Here is an 18127-nt window from a genome sequence, read left to right as displayed (position 1 = left end):
TGTTATGAATACAAATTTTATTTTAAAAATAAAATTTAATATATTTAATTAATATATGCACAATTTCATGTGTGCATATATTAGCTCATGTATACACTATACTATACATTTTTCCAACCATATGTTTATGACTCACCAATAATTGAACCAATATATCTTTTTCACATTTATTTAGTTTATGTATGTAGTAGTGATGCTTATATCATGGTCCATATATGAAGGCTGGAGGACAAATTATGGGAGTTGGTTCCCTCCTTTGACCATGTAGGACCTAGGGGTGGAACTCAGGCTCTTGAGCTTGGTGGCAAGAGAATTATCAGGCTTAGTCACCTTGCCTACTCCAATAAGTGGGAAAATCTGTATCCTATTTAAATGTGATCATACGGAAACTCCTTTTGGGGGCTAATGGCACACAATAGACAGAAATCAAAAAAAAGATTAAAAAAAACAAAATAAAACAAGTGTTTCTGCTTCTCTTCTTTATTTGTTTTCAATGAGATGCCTCTGAAAGTGTAAACTGATTTTATAACACCAATATCATCACAATTTATCGTTGAGAGACAAGTAGCAAGCGAGAGCATCCAAGGTGCCCCTGTGTACTGGTGAGTGGAATTTCCTGCCGGAAGCCGTTTCTCACAGCAGTCATGGGCTCAGTTGTGCATGGCAGCTTTTGCTGACAAGCAGCCTATTGAGTTATGAATGTGCTGTCTGGGAAATCCATAGCATCGTGTCTCCCCATCACTCAGGTAATTAAACTTTATCACTCCACTTTAGAGAGTCCCTGTACACTGAATCACTAATGCTCAGATCTCTACCCAAGAACACACACTAATAATTTAAGGGTGGAGTTAGGAGAGATGGCTCATTGGTAAAGTAGCTGCTACAGAAGCCTGGGGATCTGAGTGCAGATCCCCAGGACTCATGCCTGTGTGAGGATTCACGACTGTAAGCCCAGTGGAGAAGACCCAACAGGCAGATCACTGCACCCATATGAGAGGCCAGAATCGATATGCTTCAGGTTCAGTGAGTGACTTTCAAATCATAAAGACATTGGCTTCTGGCATCCACAGGCTCACACGTACACACACACACAGAGATCACTACTTCTACTACTAAATACTAAATTATGTTAAGCATAATAGAAACATCTTTGTCTTTAATATTTTATGAAAGTGGTGCAACTGTGAAGATTTTAATGTTATCCTTCAGAAGTTTGAGGGTATTAAGTAGAGCTTACAGTAGCATATTTATCATGAAATTGTCAAGGCTGAAAACACAAGTGTTGCTATAATACAGCATCTTTAATTGGCAAGTGTGTGTTAGCCTCTAGGGGGAGCTCCAGGTTCTTCTCCTCCCTGTTCCTGAAGGAAGGACAGGGCAGAGAGAGGAGGAGGGAGAGAGGGGGAAGTGTTGACCTGACTGGTCAGATGTTATGACACTGTAGGGACTGTGTTTGCAGGACTGGGCCGCTCAGTGGCCTTAAGAAGTCAATCCAGCAACTATGGCTTACAGTCTCAATTCCTTCCATGTAGCAACCATACCTAACCAGTACCCCATATTACCCCTATTCTCTGTCCCTGTCTCTCTCTAGTACACACACACACACACACACACACACACACACACACACACACACAGATACTTTGGGTGTTTCTGGTGAACTGGCCATGATATTTAAACACACTAGTTCTAGTTCTTTCTCGATTAGTATATGATGATATGTAAACATCATAGAATATCATTTTGCATGCATTTCCTTACTCTCAAAATCCCACTTTCCTTGATAGATGGTTTCTAATGTGTCCCTAAGTACACAACTCTGTGCATCTTTATTTGCAACAATTTATTGTCAATGAAATTTCTTTCCAAATCAACTTGTATTTAGTAAGTCAAGTCATTTCTCTACTATGTGATTTAATTAGTCTATTGTAGCTAAGGTAACAGAACAAAACATAAATGCTATAGCAAGAATATAAGAATTCAAGAAAGATGCATTTGATTTTTCAAAATCCCCAAACCACCCAATTAGAAATCTCACCAGCGAAGTCACATCTGCTAAATGTACTCTGGCATATTGTTCACCATGTGCCACAAGCTTCTTCAGAGCTGTGGGATTTGGTCTCAGCAAATATGGACACTGATTCTTACACCTACCAACACACAGGGTGCTTAGACACCTTGCATAAATCATTGTCCTTCTGAGCCAGCTGCATATCTTCTTGCATATATTCTATGTGGTAATTAGGCACATATTTTGAAGGCACAGTGCATCCTTGCAAAAAAAGGAAGAGGACTTTCAAAACAAACACACACACACACACACACACACACACACACAGAGGATTCCTTGTCTCTGTTCTGCACCTGGTGAGTTCTCATATATTATTATTTATATATTTGTATGCATATGTGTGCATGTGTACATATGTGTGAATGTTTGTGCATGTATGTATATGTGTGTGCCTATGTGTATATGTGTGGATGTGTGTACATGTGTGTATATGTGTAATGCATGTGCATATCTGTATATGTGTGGATGTGTGTGCATGTATGTATATGTGTGCATATGTGTTCATGTCTGTATGTGTGTGTGCTGTGTGAATATGCATATGTACATGTGGGGGCCAGAGAGCATCAGTTTATACCATTGCTCAGGAGATGTCTCACAGGACTTTTCACTTCCCTGAAGCAGGATAGACTGGCCAGCTAATAACCCACAGAGCTCCCGAGCCTCTATCTTCCCACTCTGGAGATTGCAAGCACACTACACCACACTAACTTTGCTTATATGTATTCTGGGGATCAAATTAAGGTTCCCATGATTTACAAGGCTTGCTCTTTACTGAGGAGCCTGTTCTCTGGTCCTCCACTTTATGTACTTAGGATACTTGAGGAATCAACTGGTCAGATCAATTCATGTAAAGGACAGAGAAGAAGAGTAGAATCTTAGATTCCAACTCTCCTAAGGAATTCATCTAAACAAGAAGATTTGGAATTATGGAAGATAGAACAACAATCAAAAGAAAATCTTAAATTGCGTTTAGCACATTTACCTATATTTCCAAATTAGAAAACTGAAATAAGAGACTTCATTAAAATAATCTAGGCTTATTTTATGTGTTATTGTGTTACTTTCCATGTGGCATAATGGAAATCCACTTCAGACCATAATAATGTTTATGGATTCTGGTTAAACTATGCGTGAAATACAGTTTACAGGCCAGTTATCCATTTATAAGCTCTTTAAAACATTTGTTAATTTGTTTAGTTACTTATTTGTATGTGTGTGGGCATGTGCATACCATGCTGGGCATGTGGAGAACAGAGGACAAACCATAGGCGTTGGTTTTCTTCTTATGACATGCAGGTCCCAGGGATAGATCTTGGGTCATCCGGGTTGGATGCCAGTGCATTACCTACTGAGCTATCTCACTTTCCCCAATTGCCTACAGGCTTCATGATGTTATGTTGCTCCTCAGGTTGTTGTGAATTGGCTGAGTGAGCAGTTATATTTGCAGCACCTGGCTCATTCATGGGTTTGGACAAGCTGCTGACTAGACTGGAACCTGATGCCCTAGGATAGCTCACTCATGTGCTCAGATCCTCAACCAAGATGGTTGCCATAGCTGTGACATTGGAGCTGACTCCTTTATCAGTCTTTCATCTGAGCTCATCAAATGATGCTGTAAGTTCCTGAGGGGGCAAAGATGAAACCTAGAGTGGCTCTTAAACTAGAGGATCAGCCTATCACTGCCATGGTTTTCTACCCATCACAGCACAGATTTACAAAGTGGAAAATTAGACCCCACCCGTATACAAAAGAAGCTTCAAAGAACTTCCAAAAATATCTGACCAAATACATAAACACAAATGAGAGGATCCAGGATGTTGGATGAGGGATGGGATGTAGACCCTTTTCTTTCAGCAGAGATTGTACTTACAGACAGATGGGCAGCTAGAGGTCATGGGCTTACTGCTTAGAGTAATTATTCAGCCTAAGGAACAGGAGCTGTGCCAATGCTATGCTTGCCTACATACACACATACATGCATGCATGTATACATGCATATATACATAACACATATATACATGTACACATATATGTATATATGCATGAATGTACACATACACACACATATAGTGTCATGAATCGGGCTCAGCAGATCCCCACTCCCTAACAGTGCTGACAGAAGTAGGGGTGAGCCTGCTTCACCAGAGCAAAGCTGTAACTTGGCAGTTTATTTGTTAGGCACATATCCTTACCCACTAGAAGAATCATGACCTTCTCAGACATGGGAAGCAATTACTTTTGCACAGAGAATTGTTAGTTAACAACACAAAAGAGATTCAGAAGTTACCAGTTTCAAGCATGACGAGTATATTCAAAGCAGCTGGTGTTTCATCACAGAAACTCCAAGAAGCAGTTCAGCTTTATCAGAGCATGAGTCTAATGAAATCAAAGCTTTGATCCCCTGAGAAAGACCAATTAACTTCAAGGGGAGAAATCCTCCTGTACATAAGGAGAGCCTTGATCACTCCTCATCCTGCTGAGTCCTTCCTTAACCTTAAGGAAATATGAGCAATAGAATTCAATATGAAGCGTCAGTTTTTGTGAATACTATATACTCTGTTCGGTGCTGCTAGGGCTACAAAAGTATGACCGAAATGACTATCTTTCCAGAAATTATCAGATTTGTAAGAGAAAAAAAAACAGGACATTTAAAATAAATATTGGCGGTCAGGTGTGTCCAAATTTTGGCCAGACCCATTAACTCATGGGTCCTAGTATAACTATGAACGTGACAGGAGATATTTTGTAAAGGATAGCATCACTGTCTTCTTGTACAGTCGTCCAAGAAGACTTTTGTCTAAACTGACCAAGGTCTGGTCAGGAAGTACAGATTATGCACTATGTTCAAAGGAGAAAGACACTTTTATTAAGGGGTAGAAACAATATATAAGGGGGCTGGAGATGACTCTGAAGTCAAGAGACCTGACTTCCCCTGACTTACTCCTCCAGAGTTACCTATATTTGATTCCCAGTCCTCACATGGTGGCTTACAACCATCTGTAATTCCAGTTCTAGAGGACCTGATGCCTTCTTCTCACCTCTGGAATAGGGAACATGTGTGGTGCACAGACAAACATCCATACAGAAAACATAAAAAATAATTTGTTTACATGTGCAAAGATAGTAATATCTCCAGAACACATTTAAATATGGATCAGATGTTCCAAGTTAAAAGAAGAAGGCAGTACTCTAAGTTTTAAAAGGGGATTGGGTGTGGATAGAAAACAAAGCAGTTTTTAAAAATTAGTTGTGTGTGAATGTAAACATAAAGGAAAATAACTATGCCTGTAGATGCCAGCCCAGTGAGAATTTAGAACTGTGCGGGGTGATACATGCAGATAGTCCCTGAAACTCAGAGGGTAGGGGTGCAGTTTGGGGTCAGCCTGAGCTATGAAAACCTGTCTTAGAAGAAAAACCACAAGCAAGTCAGAAAAGAATAGAGGAAGGGAAGGAGGTAGGGTCAAGAGAGGGTGGGGAAACAGAAAAAGAATCTACCTTGTTTTGTGAGGTACTAGAAAACAACTGTAGGCTATTGGGCAATGGAGGGAAATAAATGAAGTATTTCCAGGAGACATATTCTGGCTACAGAGAGTAGGATTACGTGCAGAGGAAACGAGTGGTCAGGAAGGAGACTCAGTGGTTGTCTGCTACAATAAATTACACGAGAAGAAGGCATGGGGTAAAGTGGCAATCTTCAAGACTGCTAGGTGAAAATGCAGGGAACACTGGGATATAGAAAAGGCAGGGAATTTCTGAAAAGGATGAACGGGATTGCATTGAATTAGAAGACGCTTTAGAGCAAGAAAATTCCAGAATAAAGAAATATCCTAAAGAATAAGAGGAAAAAATTCCAGTTACACATATAACAGGGAATTAGTATCCAGGATCAATAAAGGTCTCACAAAGTTAGAAGCACCCAAAATAAATATCCACTCCATCATAATGGTCATTTAAATCCCCTATAATTTTATACTAATACAAAATATTTTGCAATGAGATTCTGGGAGACTGAGGTAAATATAGTTAATAACATTGTAATTATCTGAATACGTTTTTATAAATCCTGAAGTTCTGTCCTAAATCCATGCATATCACATTTAAATGACACCACAACAGAATTCAAATTCAACATGCGCAAATTATACTGAAGTAAAGAGAGAAGATTACTCACAGGCTGTGCAAGGAGACATTTTTCCAACAAATCAGAGAGCCCACCCAGCCACACCAAGAGCTACAATAAATGAAATCTCAATAGACCAAACTTTATAAAGCCAGAATTCTTAAATCAAGCTGCACACTGGAATTTGTTAGTGAGTTTTCTCTTTTTAATCTGCTGTACTCATTTTATGCCAGGTAAAAATACACAGAGGAAAATATCAAGACTTACTTTTTTTTTTTCTTAACTCTCATTACTTTTGAGAATCTCCAGGTGACTCTAACACAGCCAGAGTTAAAAGTCAGGTTGCACAATGGGATTCACACTCCAAAATCTGAGAACCAGAAGGAGACCTCACCATGCAGGTTGGGGATCCGTGCTTCAGCTAGAGACCTAGTGGTAAAGTTGTTATGTCTCAATGAACAATACTCAGAGGGCTGTGGTACAGCCATTGGAAAGCCCTCATTTGCTGGAACAATCAAGTTAGGAAGTAATCTAGTCTTTTCAGATAACGCCCATGTCTAATGGACATTCTGACCTTTTCGCTGCAATGGTTCATCTGGCTGGAATTGTGAAAATCAGTTCAGAAACCATTACAAAAGAATTCCGTCCTATGGAGGAACTTATACAATGATGAATGGCTGGGATTGTCACCCCTTTACCCCATGCGCATATCATGCACTGCACTTAGAAATAACCACTGATATTATAGCTTCAGTAGTCTTTCTGACATTACTTCAAGAAACAGTAAAGAACACTGGTTAAAAAAATAGGTTTGGGAACAAGGCTTCAAGGGAAACCTTGACTCATGAAAATTAGTCATGCAACATTAGCTTCTCACTGAATGGTACCATGCTCAGGTTCCTCCTTTGTCAAGTAGGGAACTATGATCACGGTACCTCCCCTCACACTGTCGTCACAGACGTGGCAAGAAAAATAGGGATGTATGATTATGAGCTAAGCACTTGGCAAAGGATCATGTGCATTATTGATAACCCCAGCTCATACTGGAATCGGAACTGGTAGGCCAGTTCCCACCCACCTCACATGTCTGAATTTTGTGTTGTCTGGAATTCCTCCCAGTTTCAGGAGTCAAACTCCTTTGCTTTGTCTTTACCATAAATAACTGTTCTGAGGGAAAAACAAAACTCTTAAACCTTTGACCTGAAAATGTACAAATTCCAGATAGCTCAAAAAAGATATTAAATTGTTTTTATGTCCATTGCTGTCACTATCAACAAATTACATTGAGACATATGAATTTAAAAGTAAAATGTGGATTATGTTTACATTGGTTATAAACCTCAATTTCTTTTAATTTAATGTTTTTCAAGGCTCTTGGGATCTTGGAGCCCTATAATCTATTTCAATAAGTTGTTGAGTTAAAATAACTGTCTCAGCAAGAAATTCATTTTCATGTCAAAGTTTACTCAGTCATGATGAACTTTAATCCCATTTTTCTCTGAGTTTGTGTTTTGTGCCCATTTAGAAAAATGGCAAAGTGGCAGCTACTATGATCTAACCCCATTGCAGCAAGAGCATAAAACCTAAACACTGTCTGGGAGCCTTGAGATTTGTTTCCCATTGCATGAAATGTCATGTGAACGAGAAGCTTTCAAAGAACACCAAACAAAGCATTCTGAGAGGAATTCTAACCACAGAATTGACCCATTATAGATGATGTGTTCATAGTCCTGACATCAACTATGTAAATTCTGTCTCTATGGGAAGATTCATATAATAATAATGCATACACAGGAGATAATTATGAAAATAATAAAACAAACAAACAAACAAACAAAACCACCAGAAGCCACTGTTTTGAAGGATGAGTGCAAAGCCAATCCAGCAGGTATTAAAAAAGGGCCAAATCATAAAAATTGCTCACTTATGATTTTCAATACTATTTAGTAATCTATTTTGTCTTTAAGAAAGAGCTTATCACCTAAAACCATTTGGTCTTTTACCAGACAGAGAAATATTATTGTCAAAATATTTCCAAATCTTCACTGTAAAGGCATTTAGAACCAGGGAAATTCATGGGAATCTACCCTGAAAGTTCATTTGAGAGATTCATATTCCTCAGCACTACTTTATATTGAAAGTCAACTGTAGTTATGATACACTAGAAATAATTAACATTAAAATCCTTCTCTAGCCTGTGAGGAATTTAGGTCATTCCGTGGATAGGATAATGTCTATGTTAATTCTCCAAATCCCACAGGATTCAGGTCAGAGACCTACACACTGCAGGAAGAGAGAATATAATTTTAGATAACATTTGAAGGAAATCTTGCAAAATGATTAAGAATCTGTATCAGCATCTTCCTTGTTGAAATGTTCTCCAAGGGCAAATATTTATAGTAGATAGCTACCTACCTGCTCGTTATGTTCTATAGTTAGCATGCACGTGCTAGTTTGCTCAGCATCAAGCTGTCTCATTATGCCAACTACTCTCTAAGGATCTGCTAAGTCTGTCTTTAAGTGTATCTAAAGTCTCACCACTTTGCTCCATTACACTGTCAATAGGATGCCACAGAGTCCTAACCCACAGAGCACATAGCACAATCATTTAAAACTGCAACAGTGGGTGGGGGGTCAAGGGGTCAGAGAGATAACTGAACAGTTACAAACACTTGCCGCTTTTACAGAAGACAAGATTTCAGCTCCTAGCACCCACATAACAGCTCTTCAGCTCACAGCCACCTTTAAATTCAAGCATTATTGATATCCTATTTTGGCCTTCAAGGGTACTAGGCATACTCATGGTGCACACATGTATATTCAGGCAAAAAGACACATACACACACACACACACACACATACACACAAACACACACATATAATATATATATGTATATGTATATATAATTAATAAAACCTACAGATAGGATTGTTATGTCTTTTTCTTATCTAAAACCATTCAATGTCTCTCAAGGTCTAAGAAATGGAAACTATTGCTAAGATCCTAAGTGGGCTACTGCAAACTAAAACCCTGGCACAATGTTCTCTAATGGGATATAGAGAAGATTTGTTAAGTGGGGCAGGCACTGTTATCTGCCTACTCTGTGTCAACCTGGCATGTGTCCCTTCAATGGCATAACACCAGATTTGTCAGGACTGGCAATTTTCCCAGCTTTTCTTAAACTCATAGTGAAGGTTCTCAGCTTGATTGTAGCACCTGTGACATATAAGAGGCTGTCTCTAATTGAGGAACTCCTTTTAAGTTTCCAGTTAGTTGTCAAAGACAAATTTCTTATCCATCCTATAAAATTAGATCCCCTACTACTAACGTTTGCCATAGGATCCTTCCTGCTCATTCTAACATCGATTACAATTTATAATTAATTATGTTTCTGTAGTTTTGTTGGTGTCTCTGGGCTCCTCTGCAAGTTCTATAATCACCATTTCTGCCTTATTTATAATTGGTCCTTGTCACCTCTCACAGAATTGGTACTAGATAAATACTTGTAGTGGATAAGGAAGGATAAAATGATTTACTTTATAAGAACTAAACATTGTACATTATGTAATAAGTTCATTACATCAGTGAGCATTTGTGACACACTTAGCTTGTTAAAGGCATTAATGTTGATGATGTAAGAGTAATTAATGGTAACTGTGACATGGATCATGCCCTTAAGAATGACAAAGACCAGTGCAAGGGGACATGCATGGACATACACAAACATTATGGGTATCGCAAGCATGGCACAGCCACAGATGTCACGATTGTTCAAAGCAGAAAGATATCCTTATCATTGAATACTGGGAACACGCTGTGACCAATGTCTAAGCTGACAACACTCAGTCCCATTTGGATGAAGTAGGTAAGAAGAGTGAAGAGTGGGGAAGAGCAACATCTCAGGCAGGATACACAGAAGGTGCTTCCAGAAGCTCAGGTTGCATTAAGGAATATGAGACAGCTTAGTACATATAAGATATACAAACAACATCCCTCTGTGCTCACTTCCTTTAGCTCCATCTTCAAGATTGTTCAGTTTGGTCTTGGAGTAATAACTGCTTTGAGAGGCAAGATGGCTCAGTGGATTATGGCACTGGCTGACAAGGCTAGTGATCCTTGTTTGATTTCTAAAAATGAGATAATTTTGTACTATGTAGGTAGTACAAAAAAGATAACGGTACCTACATGTTGTCCTCTAATCTACATATGCATGTTGTGGCAAATACACACACANNCACACACACACACACACACACACACACACACACACACACACAGGACACCACACATGTAAATTAAAAAAAATTTAAAGGAGTAGTTATTTTCTGATGTGAGCAAGTTACAAATGCTCTCTCTGGATATGGAAGAAAGAGAAAACATAGTATGTGGTGTCATAGACAAATTCTATCAATATTTACAAGGGTGCATATTAAAATCATTATAAAAGTACATATCCATAACTCTTAAAATCTTGAAAAATAAAAAGAGAAGTCACTTATTGAAAAGGTATAGACATAGTTTAGTACTCAGCAAAAAGTTGGGAAAGAGAACACATGAATTACAGAATTTATAAGATGAGAAGGAATTTCTCTCTTTAAGCTTTGTGTTCTTGTAGTTCTTCCCCACTTTAAATGATGTTATCCTCACTATAGCTTAAATGCCATTCCCAGAGGCAAAGTTCAGAAAATCTTGGAGTTAAAAAATTAACTTTAATTACCTCAGAAAATCCAGTAACACAAAGGAAACATGCCAAATGTATGAGTGCATAATTTTTCAAATTTTCAGAGTTCCACTAAATTGACTATTTCACATGCTTATGTTAATTTAAGAAATATAAAATTTTATTTCTCCAGATGGACCATTCAATTACTACAGTAACAGGAGTGTGTGTGTGTGTGTGTGTGTGTGTGTGTGTGTTTGTATGTGTGTTTAGAATAACAGAGGTGTGTACCTGATAGGCATTTGGGGACCTGAGAATTTCTTGGCTTCCTGGTTAATTTCATGAAATTTGCTCCTAATTGACCTTATTCCATACCTGCCTGACACTGCCACTCAATGCTTTTACCAAAAGCCCCAAATGATGGAGACAACAATCTCCAAAACTATGAGGCAAAGGTTTTTCATCATAATTTAATAACCTCAAGTGTTTTGCTACAGTAAAATAAAGCTGACTAATAGACTATAATACATATTTAATATAGATATTTCCTCATTTGTATTTCAAAATGTCCTCATAGTTCATAGATTTCTTATTCTTTGAATTGTTTGGCTCTCAGGACCTTTGAGATTTGTGTATTATTTTCTTACACATCTTTAGACACAAAAGTAAACTCAAAGGATGGGAGGGAATGGTTTGCTTTAAAAGAAACAAGAGAATGTGTGTCCAAGAGAAACAGAAGAATGATTTCAAAGACTTCCATGAGTCTTCCATACTTCCATGAGCAGCAAACATACATCTCTCATAACACATGGAAGAGTGATTGAGGTGTGCATCACATATGGTGTCATTCAAGATTATACATTACATTCATTCCTAAGGTTTTCAAATATCTCATTTGTCTTCCAGCATCCCTGAAAGATAAATATGAGCAGGTAGGCTCATCTGCATTCCCTGAGATGAATCAGGAAAGACACGGAAGGATGAAGCTGAGATGAGTTGCTGAGCTCGTGCAGCCATCAGACTATAATTGAAGTCTCTGCTCTCATCCTTGGGCTCCTTCTAATGATCTGGGTAACAGAATGTGTGAGTGAAGGTGGGGGATAGTTAAGAGGAAGTGGCTAGGCCTATCAGTCAGTTTCCAGATTTCTAACCTCATTCTCTAGTACTTCTGCCCAACAGGCTGTGAGATAACAGAGGACTGAAGCTTAAATTTGACCAAATAGTCTAAAGAAACAAATAGGTCCGCTATTTGGCAAGCCTCCTTGGGTATCTGAAGTGGATTTAAAGTCACAGTAGCTTTCCAAGTCCCTTTATGTAACTTTAAAAGACAGAAAAGAAGACACAGAAGAAATCTCTAGTACTACTCAGCTATTAAAAAGAATGAATTTTTGAAATTCCTAGGCAAATAGATGGACCTGGAGGGCATCATCCTGAGTGAGGTAACCCAATCACAAAAGAAGTCACATGATATGTACTCACTGATAAGTGGATATTAGCCTAGAAACTTAGAACGCCCAAGATAGAAGATACAATTTGCAAAACACATGGAAACTCAAGAAGAACAAAGACCAAAGTGTGGACACTTTGCCCCTTCTTAGAATTGGGAACAAAACACCCATGGAAGGAGTTACAAAGACAAAGTTTGGAGCTGAGACGAAAGGATGGACCATCTAGTTTTATATTTTACCCTAAACAATTGCCCTAATGTGAGGTCAACCCACCCATTATCTAACATGCTAACTACCGTGGTTCTAAGAGAACATCAAATGCAGCTGGAGATTCTAACATCTTTTTTGTCTCCACTCATGCAGTGTTTTCCTGCTCTATCTTGCATTCAACTGGGATGAGAAAAGGAGGACGGATGGCAGACAAGGGTGGTGACCATAGCACCACAGATGGCTCTCCAATGATGCATTAGATGGGAAGGTGTGGGTGTAGGAAGAAAGCTGCAAGGGACCTGTCTTGTCTTAACCTCATAGCAGTGGAATCTGGGCAGGGGAGGCATTCCTACAGCAAGAACCTACAAGTGTTGTCTTAGGACCTACTTCAGATGATTGCAGAAAGGATGCTCCAACCCCCTGAGCTTTCTATCAAGCCTGTATATGTTTATAGGAGTGACTGACATTCATGACACTAACAAGCAACTGCCTAGAAAGCAACAATAATCCCCAGAAACAAACATTCCCAGTAATGTAAAAGACGACTAGCCTGGCTCATCACCCTTGCTTACTTCCTACCTTTACATATAAGAAGAAGAGGAAGAAAGTCCAAAGGCCATTCAACAAATCCTCCCCTGAAGAGGAAAATGTAGATAAGAAAGCTAAGTCACAGCTTCCTCAGAAATCAAAGATCCCAAGACTGGCCTAGAGTGTTGAAATTTCTGTATGAGAAATGATACTGGAGTTTTCAACTGGACAGAATGTGAGTTGTGAAAAATGACTTGAAAATTGTCTAATCTTCCTAGGATGTTGCTAAGGGATCTGTTACCCAGCTGGGAAGAATTTTTGACATAACACAACAGGGGAGCAAGAACTAGTGAAAACTGAAAACCATTTCATGTTGGCTCCTACTGAGCCTAGCATTCTCACTCTACTAGATAGACATGTACACGAAAATCAACAGAGACCCCAGGGAAGGAAGGACAGGGAAGCAGGGAAGGTAAAGTATTATTTGTGCTTCGCCACAGAGATGATTTACTGCAGTGAAAATGGTCCATCAGCACTAGCCACAAGAAATACAAAGAAAACTAAGGCTGCGCCTTCCTTGTGGCGGCACCTGCCGTTTTCAGGTTCCTACTTTCACACTTGGACATGGCCAGTGTACACTGACTAATCTAGAGAGGGTCACACTTGACATGGCTAGAACATTTATTTTAAGCATGAGCTGCAGCAATTGAATGCATTGTGTATCCACAACATTATTCATTTCACACAGCCGCTGATTATAATGCATGCTCTCTGCAAAAGCAGCCAAAATTCAGTAAGGCAGAAAACCACAAAATACCATTTCTGATCACATATCGTGAGTTTAAAATAAAATTACAATTTTCAGTGGCTTAATGTGGGCCAAAATAATCAATCATTTTTCCTCACTCGGGATAATTTCCATTTGACCTTATGATCATCTTGGTCATATAAACTGAACCTACAATGGCCTTAACCTGGCAATAATTTTTCAAAGTATTTTCCTACCACCGTAAAAATAATAACTGTACCAGGCAGTGGTGGTGCACGCCTTTAATCCCAGTACTTGGGAGGCAGAGGCAGGCGGATCTCTGAGTTTCAGGCCAGCCTGGTCTACAGAGTGAGTTCCAGGACAGCCAGGGCTACACAGAGAAACCTGTCTCAAAAAAAAAAGCTGTAAATTTGCCATGAAATATTAAATTAAAATATTACCAGATGCAACTACCTTTGATTTAAAACTCCCATGATTAAGGTTCAATACATGGACATCTATAGTAGTAAGTCACATAATTGAGAATAAGAAAGAAAGCAAAACTTAACTATATATTTGACTGTTAGTGTATGTAATCAAATGCAAGCCAGTAATCTCTGTGCAGTTTAACATTCTGTTTGATACAATGAAGATTAGAGAATCTGGTGTGTTCAGATAAATCCAACAGACTCTTTAAAGCATTCAATAAGAAAACATCTCGCAGAGGATATATCAAACCCCAGAATTCTAAAGACAACCAGAATAGTTACAAGGACAGGAGAATTCTATAGGTATAGCAAAACTAGATGGCACATAATAGGCCAACATATTTACAAGGTATAAGCAAGTCCCACCTATCTCTCAAATGGTTAAACTGTAAAAGATTAAAGGAAGGAATCTTTCACTAAGGAGAAGAGGGTCAAGAGATGCAGGATGCATTTACAAAGCAATGAACTACAGCCTAGTGGTTAATTTACCCTATCACTGGGAGAGAAGGTGTAAGGGAAAGAACAAGGTTGACAAAAGATGTGTTGAGAGAGTAAGCCAGGAATAAGGAGATCACCAACAGGAGCTGTGGCAGAAGAAGGAAGTGGCTAGATTCCTAGAGAGGGAAGCTAAGTGAGGGTCGGGTAAGCAACAGCTTAATTATGCTCATATCCCTTCTCTCATCTCTGGTCAGGGCTCACACTGCCAACAGACAATATAATATCGACAGCAAAAGTCTTGGGTGCAGAAATCAGAGCATCCAGAACGGGGCACAGAAATGTGAAGAGAATAGTTTGGGGAGTGGAAGGAAGATGACCCTGGCTTGTTTGTTAAAAGTAAGAATTCAGAAAATAATATTTCTTGATCGATTGAGGTAATAAAAAAAAACCCTCTGATTTTACAGTGAAATCTAGCACAATCCTGAATATAGAACAAGATGTTGAAGAGCTTAGTATTATGCTCTGATCAAGCCATCTGGCATCCTAAAACTAAGAGTCCATGTCACTAACAATAAATTAAAGAAGTGACAGTAGAAAAATCTTTGTCCTTCCCCAGACACAGGTGAAAACTTTGGTACAGTGAGAACATTCTTTTGTGCAGCTCTGATGTCTTCTCCAGCCATGCTTATTTTTACAGGATGGATTTGCCACTCAATGAGTACTTAATGGAAACACTTAACCAACAAAAGATTCTACACATTTTTTAATGATACAGAAAACATTGAGGAGAAAATACAGAGCGCTTGAAAGTGTCGTGTTTAATTCACAAAACAACAGATGAAATATTCAAAGGAGACAGATGACTAGAGCTATGTGGGGTTAGGAAAATGAATGCGAATCATGGGAAGGACATTATTAAGGCCTAAAGGGATTCACCCTAAAGAACTGTTTCACCAGGGCTCTGATAAAGCAGGCTGCAGGCAGAAGATGGACTATCCAAAGCTTTGCATTCAAAGTCTAAGAGATTTTTCTTGATCTCCAATCCCAGACTATAAACACACCTTTCTCAATGATTCTTGACATTTGTGATATGGATGGATTTTTGGAATTGATATACATGGGTCAGGAGACAGTTAACTTCTTGTTCTCCATTTTTTATGACAATTTAGGAGAGGGAGTGTACTTTCAACTGTAGATGGAAAATTGTGAGCCCTCCCCCATGCTACCTCTCTCTCATGGGAAATGAGACAGGTCTGGTCCTTCTTTTGATTTACTGAATCCAAATGACAAAGAAATGATGACCTAAGCATCCTCCAGGAATTTACCAGGAGGCCAGGAGTTGTACCTCTACCTGACAGAAAGAGAAACACAGACGATTCTCCTAGACTCCCGTGAGCATGCTAGTGCACCCATGTGGCACAACTGCATGAGTTCATAAAATGAGGTGGGTTTTCGTGGGATAAGCTGTGTGTGTGAAAGAACATAAAAATGGATATGAAGGAAAATAATTCCCTCTGGTGTCTGAAGATTAGCTCTTACTCATCTATTTATAAATATATAACTTAATATATGTTAATTTTATGTGTATGGGCTTTTTGACTGCATCTATGTCTGAGAATACATGGGTACAGTGACCACATCAGCCAGAAGTGGGTATCATGTCATATTCCCTGGGACTGGCATTACCAATGATTTTGAGCCACCAAGTGGATGCCAGGAGTTGATCTTGGGTCCTTGAGATAAACAACTAGCACTCTTCACTGTTGAGTCATCACCCCAGGCCCTGGTCATTGACTTTACATATAAGGCATCAAACAAATACAAGATTAAAAAAAATACTTTGTAAAGATAAAATCTTGTCCTTACTGTCCCCAGTCTCATAACTGTCCTGCTTAGCTTCCTGGATACTGGGTTGTGTGTGTTTACCACCATCATTTGCCAACATTTAAATATCAACTGACACAATGCATTGGAAATTTTTATAAATAACATGGTCTAGTAATTGGATCAGCACAATTTCATAAATGTTATGAAAGAGTCAGCAATGTTCAGCTGTAAGAGACACTATAGGGTCATACTTAGAAACAACGTATATAGGGCTAGAGAACTGGCTCCATAGGTAAGAATGTATCTTGTGAATTCATGATGGTTACGGCTGCATCTGCTGCTGTGTCAAGGACTGGGACCCCAGTGGCAGGGCCCACAGGCCATGAGACCTCTTTGCCTAGGGGTTTCTGGAGTTCCTGTGACCCTGCTGTGTAGCAGCTCAACTCACATGAACCATGTAGAGCTCCGAGAACAAATTGATAACCTAGCTACAGAACTGTGCTGGGTCAATGAGGCTCAGAAGGTGGCCCTGGATCTAGACCTGTGTTAAGGAGCTGCTTAATGCAAAGTGACGAGTTGTCTTGGTCAACAATATTTTACAGAATGCACAGGAACAACTAAGGCAGTTAAACCACACTGTGGCCAAGGAAACACATGGCTCACAGGAGAGCCATGCTGGATTCAGGAGTTTACCCTCATGGTTCTCCAAGCAAATAAGCACAGGCCTCTGAACTGAGTATGCAAGTACTATTCTCCACTGATTTTTGCCTGGTAGTCATGAGAAGATTCCAGGAAACTCTCTGTAGACCTTTGATTTGTTTGCACTCTGTACTCATTCATGTAGCCACCTCAAGAAACATGCATACAGCAGGACTGTTTCCTAAAGAACCTCCATTAAGCTTGTCCTTCCAGGAATGAGCCTCTACCTTTTGGGTTTTGTTTCTTGAGACAAGATGTCAATATGTAGTCTAGGCTGGCCTCAAACATTTCCTCTTGCCTTAGCCTCCTGAATGCTGGGATCATAATAGGCATGTGTCAGGGTGTCTGGCTCAAGCCTCTATACCTTTATCCCCAGAGAATGTTAAGTAGATTAGGCATCCTGTGGTAAAAAAAAAAAATTGAGAGTACACCAAAGATTTAGTGAGAAAGTATATTCCTACTTCCCCCTCTTTGCTTCACCACAGTTCCTCTCAGAAGGTATTAACCTTCCCAGAATCATTTTACATACACATTTTTAATCTTAGGTTAACTTCTATTAACAAGTATCACAACTGTTGCCTTCATTACTGTCCAAGAAGAACATGACAAATAACATGAGGGTCCAAGATCAAGGGCAGCTAAGAGTCCCTATGCTTTTATGATTTGTTGTTTAGGCTAAATATTTTAAGGGCTAGCTGGATGGCTCAATGGTTAAGTGCACTGGTGGTTTTTCCAGATGGAGTTCAGGTCCCAGCACCCAAAAGTGACTTACAGCAGTCTCTAACTCTAGTTCAAGGGGGTTCCAGTGCCCTTGTCTGGCCTTTTTGGACATAGCCCATGCATGCTCTCGCTCTCTCTCTCTCTCTCTCTCTCTCTCTCTCTCTCTCTC

General features: G+C 39.2%; 1 protein-coding gene and 1 pseudogene across 3 annotated transcripts in view; one reads left to right on the top strand and one right to left on the bottom strand.

The window, feature by feature from the left end:
• The window catches only part of Inpp4b (inositol polyphosphate-4-phosphatase type II B), a 748293-nt gene that overhangs the window by 298527 nt on the left and 431639 nt on the right, over positions 1-18127 (bottom strand). The gene's annotated exons all lie outside the window — the stretch shown is intronic.
• On the top strand, positions 16858-17256 carry LOC110299692 (annotated as a pseudogene).

The sequence above is a fragment of the Mus caroli genome, chromosome 8 (assembly GCF_900094665.2).
Source record: "Mus caroli chromosome 8, CAROLI_EIJ_v1.1, whole genome shotgun sequence".
In the NCBI taxonomy this organism is placed as follows: Eukaryota; Metazoa; Chordata; class Mammalia; order Rodentia; family Muridae; genus Mus; species Mus caroli.
This window is presented reverse-complemented; position numbering and strand designations above follow the sequence as displayed.